The following is an 8,508-nucleotide window of genomic DNA, read 5'->3' as shown; positions in this document are numbered from 1 at the left end:
TTTCCTGTCTTGCAATAATGACTACACTTAGAAAGCAGTTTATTGGCAGGACACTAGTATTTCAACGTCCTGAGAGCTGTAAAAGGCATTCAAAAATGCAAGTCTTTCTAGAAGATATTCTTTCCCATAATTTGACGAATTAAAGCTGAGTAGACAAGTGTTGGAAAGTGTTGGAAACCTCACATCACAGCTTCACTCTTCAGGGACCATCCTCACGAACCTCCCGCTCCACCCCCCCCCCCCCCCAATAATCATTACATTTAACCAAACCCCAACTCATTTCGAGGTGGTCCATGAAATGTAATTGTGAATCCTTGGGTAGTGTTTCTTCCTCTTTGTGGTGACGCTTCCCCTTCCTGCTGTTGCTCTGCAATGCCACAACCTGCCGTCTCGCTGAGCTGTATTACAGAATCATAGAATTCCTGCAGTGCAGATAGAAGAGTCCACTCAGCCCATCAAGTCGGCACCAACCCTCTGAAGAGCATCCCACCCAGACCCACCATATCCCTGTAAATCCACATTTAGCACGGCTAATCCACTTAACTTGCACATCTTTGGATTGTGGGAGGAACACCCAGAGGAAACCCGTGCAGACCCGGGGAGAAAGTGCAAACTCCATAGAGACAGTTGCCCGAGGCAGGAATCGCGGCCTTTTCTGTGGTGCAAATGCAAATGTTATTTGCCATTTGTTAGCCGGCATTTCTCCGGTGATCTCCCCTCCAAACCCATTGTCCCCAAGCCCCACACTGCCTGGTTCTACCTGTTCCCCAAGATCCACAAGCCCATCTACCCTGGCTGACCCATTGTCTTGGCATGTTCCTGGCCCACCGAACTCATCTCATCCTATTTCGACTCCGTGCCTTCCCACCTACATCCGCAACACCAACTACGCCCTCCATCTCTTCAACAACCTCCAGTTCCCTGGCCCCCAACGTTTTCTCTTCACTATGGAATGTAGCCTTATACATGTCCATACCCCACAAGGATGGCCTCCAGCTTCTCCGCTTCTTCCTCTCCAGCAGAGCCATCCAATCCCCCTCCACCAATACCTTCCTCCACCTTGCCAAACTGCTCCTCACCCTCAACAACATTTCCTTTAACTCCTCCCATTTCCTCCAAATTCGGCAGGGGGTGGGTACCTGGCTGAGCCCCAGCTACCCCTGCCTGGTTGTTGGCTATGTCGAGCAATCCCTCTTCAATACCCACACAGGCGCTGTGCCCCAATGCTTCTTTGTATCACTGAGAGCGAGTGGCCCTGTATAACTGCACATGAGGTGAGTAAACCATTGAGCCTGCAGCAAAAGTATCAGCTAGAGTTAAAAACATAAGTATGAGCTGAGGCAAGTTTTTGAACTCATTGGATGGAGGGGAGACAGTACTTCAGTTGATATGAGATGAATTTTGATTACTCTTATATTCTTGCAGTGACACACAGGAAGATTTGTTGAAAGTGAATCTCGATCAGCTTCAATGCCACTTCACGTGGACTCCACAGGAAGAAAACATCGACTTGGATGATATGAAACAAAGATTAGAAGATTCAATACAGGCTGGTGTAAAATATCAAGCCAGGTCTTACAACCATCTCGCCTTTATAAACTGTCTGCAAGGAAACTGTGAAGAGGCAATTCAGAATTTAAAGGAAGCTGAAAGGATTCTGAGGGAGAGACATGGAGATGGATTTGAGAAAAGAATCTTGGTCACCTATGGAAACTATGTCTGGGTTTATTATCACATGGACCGACTGGAGGAGGCTCAGTCCTACCTCGACAAGCTGGAGACAGTCTGTAAACTATTTCCTGAAGCCTCTCGGTTTACAGCAATGATACCTGAGCTTTACGGGGAGAAGGGCTGGTCACTGTTGACTACAGCTGCTCAATATTATGGAGAGGCAAAGGAATGTTTTACAAAGGCCCTGGAGGAATTAGAGGGGGTCATTTCAGAACAGAAATGCAGAGACATTTCTTCAGCCAGAGAGTGGTGGGCCTGTGGAATTCATTGCCATGGAGTGCAGTGGAAGCCGGGACGCTAAATGTTTTCAAGGCCGAGATTGATAGATTCTTGTTGTCTAGAGGAATTAAGGGCTACGGGGAGAACGCTGGTAAGTGGAGCTGAAATGCGCATCAGCCATGATTGAATGGCGGAGTGGACTCGATGGGCCGAATGGCCTTACTTCCACTCCTATGTCTTATGGTCTTATGGTCTTATAGGAAGATCCTGACAACATTGAGTGGAATGTTGGCTATGCTACTGTACTGTCCCGTCTGGAAGGATTTTCTGGGACCCCAGAGAGCTGGAGGCCCATGGAATCAGTGACGTGGTTTAGACGTGTGCTGGAGTTGGATCCTGATGATTCTGTATCCATGGTGCTGTTGGCTCTCAAGCTACAACGAGACCCGAGAAACGACGAAGCACTCGCTTTAGTTGAACGAGCATTGGAGAAGTCCCCTGACCTCCCTTATGTGCTTCGATACGCAGCACAATTTTACAAAAATTGCAACAATGTGGAAAAGGCTGTGGAGCTGTTGAAGAGAGGATTAGAAATTAGCCCACACTCCACCTTCATACATCATAAAATAGGTCAATGCTACAGAATCAAATTGTATCGAGTGATCAACTCTCTGGGCAGTAAAGATCCTCGCAATCTGGCATTTCAGCAGAAAGCTGAGCTGATTAATAAATGCAAGTACCATTTTGAAAAGTCTTTTGAGAAACGAATGCTGACATCTATTAAGTGCCACCTTGATTTTGCTGAAATTTGCTTATTAAATGAAGAATATGACAAAGCACAGGAAATCTACAGCCACCTCCTGACACTGGAAGGTATTCGTCCAGAGAATAAGCAAGCGATATGTTTAGCAGTCGGGTTATTTGAGCTAAATCACAAGAATTCAGAATCAAACGCCATCCAACATTTTCTGGTGGGAATGAAAGTCAATTATGCCTCAGTGAAACAGAAAAGATGCGGTGAAAACCTGGAGATGATTGCAGCAAGACGACTTCGCAGGAATCCAGGAGACAGTGAGGCCCTTGGAGTTCGGGGATTTCTAAACCAGCTGGATGGGGAGAAGAGTAAAGCGATTGAATGCTTTGAAAAAGCTTTAGAGTTTGATCCTGATAATGACGAATATCTCAGTGCTCTTTGTGGATTACGCCTTTCCATCGAGGTCAGAAACAATCTTCCCAACAAAAACTAAACAATTTTGTGAAATGCATCAACTCCCATGAATTATAAACAGATTTATTTCATTCATAGAGAAATTCAGGAGGTCTGGCTGTATCTGTGAAGAGAAGACATAGTTAATATTTCGAGTCCAGTGATCCTTTTATCATCACAGATGCAGTCGAACCCCCTGAGTTTCTCAACTAATTTCTGTCTTTGTTTTAGAACTCCAATATCTGCAATTCTTTATTTTGCATTTTCATTAATAAACGTTTCACAGATTCTTTGAAGTGCTCACTTTATTCCTGTATGTTTAATTTTCTCAAAGCTCTGAATGCAATAATTCTAAGGGTACTTCAGCAATATTGACCACACTGTAGAACTAACCAAATTATTATCATTTCTGTATTGTTAGAGATTTGAGTTTGAATTGGTAAAAATATAATGTTGGGCATAGGAGAACAGAGTTTATTTAACCAGTTGGACCAATCCACCCTAATTGTTTTTATTTGAGTTAGGTGAACTTGTTTAAAACAATAATAAACGAATCTGAGCCTGATTTTAACTCCAGTTGGGTTCTGGGTGTGAAGGGAGGGCATTTCAAAACTATATAATTTCTCTAGTTCCTGCCTTGGGTTCAGGAGATCGTTAATATCAGGGTCAGAGAATGTTGGGGAAAATGATATCAAATTTGGTTCACAATTTAGTTGTCCTGTGGCATGAGGTGTGGTCACCGAAGACGTTGAAACTCCTTACATTTAAAAAAAATATCAGAAAAACTGATAGATCAAAAGATTACCTAAGTAACAGGTTACATTGGAAGACCAAAGTCCATGACTCAGGTGACTAGGAGCAGAATACATTGTTCACATCATTCCCACAATCCAATTGGAATAATCAACATCTCAAGGTGTTCCTTTGTCCTACCCGCCTATATGGATTGTTTATTTAGCTCCAGTGCCACAGAACCTCTCACCAGTGTGTGACTATAATTTCAGTGATCTCACCCTTCACTTCTTTATTGTGGTGTACTATCTGAGTAAAGATTTTATGGGCACCAGCCATTTATAATCAGACCTGATCCAATCTCTCCAGCAGGAGTTTTATTCCTGTGTCGTATATTTCTAAGTATTTCTCAACTGTGACCTTTAATTTGTCACATGCATCAGCGTGAGTCACTTCCTTTCTGTGATCATCAGTTAGTTTGATTTGACCTATTCGTGCGGGGATGTGAGGCCAATTATTGAAAGTGATGTTGGGAACATTAGGGATTACTGCTCCATCCCTGTATTCCTTAAGTGACGCTATGACACACTATTTACCCTCCTCACTGCAGACAACTCTAGTGACATTGGTTGTCAGGCTCCGAGCCTTGCTTGTCCTGAATCCACAGAGTGCACCTTTATTCAACTAGACTGGATACAGGCATGCAATGATCTGATCGGTTTGGTCACAGTTGCTCAGACTGGTCCCCGCCAATCTCTCTTCCTTGTCGACCATATTTGGCAGAATGTCCATATTCCATCCTGTCCTGCCCCATGAAAATAGCTAGGCCATAGGTCAGGTCTCCTTTCCTGTGAATATCCGGGGCTGGTCTGGGTTGCCTTTGTACCTCCCCATTCCCAGTCCCAGGACTCTTCCAAGTCCAGTGCAGATAAAACATGGACAGGGAAGGCACCACTCCAGCAGTTATATGCACTGGACACCGATGCCCTCTTTCTAATTCCTTCTCTGAGTCATGAACGAAGCAGCCTATTTCTGTGCACCTGTTTTTGGAAGATCCTTACCAATCCTCTATGATCCCGGCACTGATATAACCAAGGGTGGAACTCCCATTGGGTTTCCAGCACATTGTGAATTGGTTACAACTGTTATAGACCAGGCCAGACCCCCTCAAAACATTTCAAGAAAGTAACCCAGACCCTAACTTTGCTTGTTGTTTTAAACAGGTGTACAGCGGATATTCCAGGAGGGACGCAGTTGATCAAACCACTTTGTTTCAAACAAAACAGAATTTATATCCAAGATTAATGAATGAAACACAAACAAAAGAGAACAGAATATAGAATAACTTAATCTTCCTGAAAACCCAACAGATCATCTCAGATTAGTGATGCTGTTCCAAATACTTGCAACGGTCCTCATAAACACTTCGTTGGCACAAAATTTAAAACCAGACACAGAGTCCTACAGGAAAGAGGTCAGAGAGAGGGAGGGTCAGCATGGACCTGCTTCTCTTTGGGTCCAGCAGCTACACAACTGCCTGACTGCTTTCAGGGAATAACCAGACAAAACAAACCAAACTAGAGAAAAGCTGAGCTGGGAGAACTGGCCGATCCCCTTTTGTGGTACAAGGGTATTTTTCTAAAAACTTGAAAATCTTTTGCCTCAGCCAGTATCTGTTTGCTCTAATCAAATGGGCCCTAAAACCCTTCAAACTTGGACTTTTCTGAATTTGTGTCTTTACACCTCTCTGAAAAAAAGCCAAGGACATCATAACCCTGTTAAAGGAGCAGCATCATCACACAACCAAAAGGGACCATTTCGGCCAGGTGACCCCACAGAATCCATCATATCCTATGGATTAACGACAGATACTCTGGGTGCCTGGGTATGACCACACAGCACAACAGCTATACACACACCAATATCTGTGCGGATGGAGAAGAATACATTGAACACAGTTCTTCTGTTTTCTTGTCAATTTCCTTGAGATAGGCTACCTGACAGAAACAACTGTAGTTTCTGTGAGTAACTCAGTTTAATCTCTGAGTCCCCTCATCATTTTAATGTACAGAAAATACATTAAAATTTCAGAATCCAAATACCATCACCTATCTTATTTTAAAATTCAAATCAGTGCCATCATCATATAGATCTCATAGAGTCATAGAGATGTACAACATGGAAATAGACCCTTCGGTCCAACTTGTCCATGCCGGCCAGATATCCTAACCTAGTCCCATTTGCAGCACTTGACCCATATCCCTCCAAACCCTTCCTATTCATATACCTATCCAGATACCTTTTAAATGTTGTAATTGTACTAGCCTCCACCAATTCCCCAGAGAGCTCATTCCACACAAGCAACACTGTCTGCATGAAAAAGCTGCCCCTTAAGTCCCTTTTATACTTTCCCCTCTCACTCTAAACCTATGCACTCTCATTCTGGTCTCACTCACCCCAAGGAGAAGACTTTGTCTATTTATCCGATCCATGCCCATCATGATTTTATAAACCTCTATAAGGTCACCCCTCAGCCTCCAACACTCCAGAAAAAACAGGGCCAGCCTCTCCTAATAGCTCAAATCCTCCAACCCTGACAACATCCTTGTAAATCTTTTCTGAACCCTTTCAACGTGTTACAACATCCTTCCGATAGGAGGGAGACCAAAATTGCACACAATATTCCAGCAGTGGCCTAACCAATGTCCTGTACAGTCGCAACAGGACCTCCCAACTCCTGTACTCAATACTCTGACCAATAAAGGAAAGCATACCAAACGCCTTCTTCACTATCCTATCTACCTGTGACTCCACTTTCAAGGAGCTATGAACCTGCACTCCAAGATCTCTTTGTTCAGCAACACTCCCTAGGATCTTGCCATTAAGTGTATAAGTCCTGCTCTGATTTGCTTTTCCAAAATGCAGCACCTTGTATTTATCTGAATTAAACTCCTTCTGCCACTCTTCAGCCCATTTGATCAAGATCTCATTGTACTCTGAGCTAACCCTCTTCGCTGTCCACTACACCTCCAATTTTGACGTCATGCAAACTTACTAACTGTACCTTTAATGCTCACATCCAAAGCATTTCTATAAATGACAAAAAAGTAGTGGACCCAGCACCGATCCTTGTGGCACTCCATTGGTCACAGGCCTCCAGTCTGGAAAACAACCCTCCACCAGCGCCCACTGTCTAATACCTTCAAGCCAGTTCTGTATCCAAATGGCTAGTTCTCCCTGTATTCCATGAGATCCAATCTTGCTGACCAGTCTCCTATGTGGAACCTTTTCAAACACCTTACTGAAGTCCACATAGATCACATCTACCGCTCTGCCCTCATCAATTCTCTTCGTTACTTCTTCAAAAATCTCAATCAAGTTTGTGAGACATGATTTCCCACGCACAAAGCCATGTTGACTATCCCTAATCAGTCCTTGCCTTTCCAAATACTTGTACATCCTGTCCCTCAGGATTCCTTCCAACAACTTGCACACCACCGATGTCAAGCTCACCGGTCTATAATTCCCTAGCTTTTCCTTACCACCTTTCTTAAATAGTGGCACCACGTTAGCCAACCTCCAGTCTTCCGGCACCTCACCTGTGTCTATCAATGATACAAATATCTCAGCAAGGGGCCCAATAATCATTTCCCTAGTGTCTCACAGATTTCTAGGTACGCCTGATCAGGTCCTGGGGATTTATCCACTTTTATGCATTTCAAGATATCCAGCACTTCCTCCTCTGTAATCTGGACATTTTTCAAGATGTCACCATTTATTTTCCCTTATTCTATATCTTCCATGTCCTTCTCCACAGTAAACACTGATGCAAAATACTTGTTCAGCATCTCCCCCATCTCCTGCGCTTCCACACAAAGGCGGCCTTGCTGATCTTTGAGGGGTCCTATTCTCTCCTTAGTTACCCTTTTATCCTTAATGTATTTATACAATGTTTTTGGATTATACTTAACCCTATTTGCCAAACCTATCTCATGTTCCCCTCTGGATCAGGAGAGAGCAATCAGTGAAGTGGGCTAGTTTGATATCAGTGGCTCACCCTCCCTTTTCCTTTCTCCTCCTCCTGTAGGGGAAAACTCTTGAGGTGAATTTCTAGGGGGAGGTGACTCTGTCTCTCTCTCTCTCCCTCTCTGTTCAGGGAAGAACTCTGAAGGGTGGGAGGTGGACAGAGCCGAGCACTGGGAAGGAAGCATGCCCATTGGTTCAATTCTTAGGTTGCCTTTGGCCTGAGACTCCTTCTCTTGGGCATCAATCTGTACATGAGCTGGGTGACAATGTATGGGTTGGCCCTTGAAAAATTTGAGCTGATTTAATCGCATGATGCCGTTCCTGTTTGCCTACTTCCAGCTGTAATTTGTAGACCGAAGGACTCCATTTTTCAATGATCCGATTGGACCCGGCACTCTCTGGGTGCAGGAATGTTCTGGGTTCAAGCACTCGAAGCATCACTCTCTCCTCTATTTTATCGGCCATGGAGTTCATGTGTTCCTCCCACAGAAGTTTGGCTGAGTTTGGCTTGCCTTCCCTAATCTGGGTGCTGCCACAATACTGACCCCTAAATCTTCCATGGGCTTAGCAGATTCAACCTTTTCTTTCTGTCC

At 44.1% G+C, this 8,508-nt stretch overlaps 1 pseudogene; it reads left to right on the top strand.

Annotated features, from left to right (window-relative positions):
* Window positions 1–1,411: 1,411 nt before the first annotated feature.
* LOC148145987 (interferon-induced protein with tetratricopeptide repeats 5 pseudogene) lies at window positions 1,412–3,239 on the top strand (annotated as a pseudogene).
* The last annotated feature ends 5,269 nt before the right edge of the window (window positions 3,240–8,508 follow it).

This window comes from Chiloscyllium plagiosum, unplaced genomic scaffold (genome assembly GCF_037043375.1).
Source record: "Chiloscyllium plagiosum isolate Xiang-an unplaced genomic scaffold, Cpla_swu_hap1 HiC_scaffold_22, whole genome shotgun sequence".
NCBI lineage: Eukaryota > Metazoa > Chordata > Chondrichthyes > Orectolobiformes > Hemiscylliidae > Chiloscyllium > Chiloscyllium plagiosum.
The sequence above is the reverse complement of the archived record's forward strand: the minus strand, read 5'-3'. Positions and strand labels throughout refer to the sequence as shown.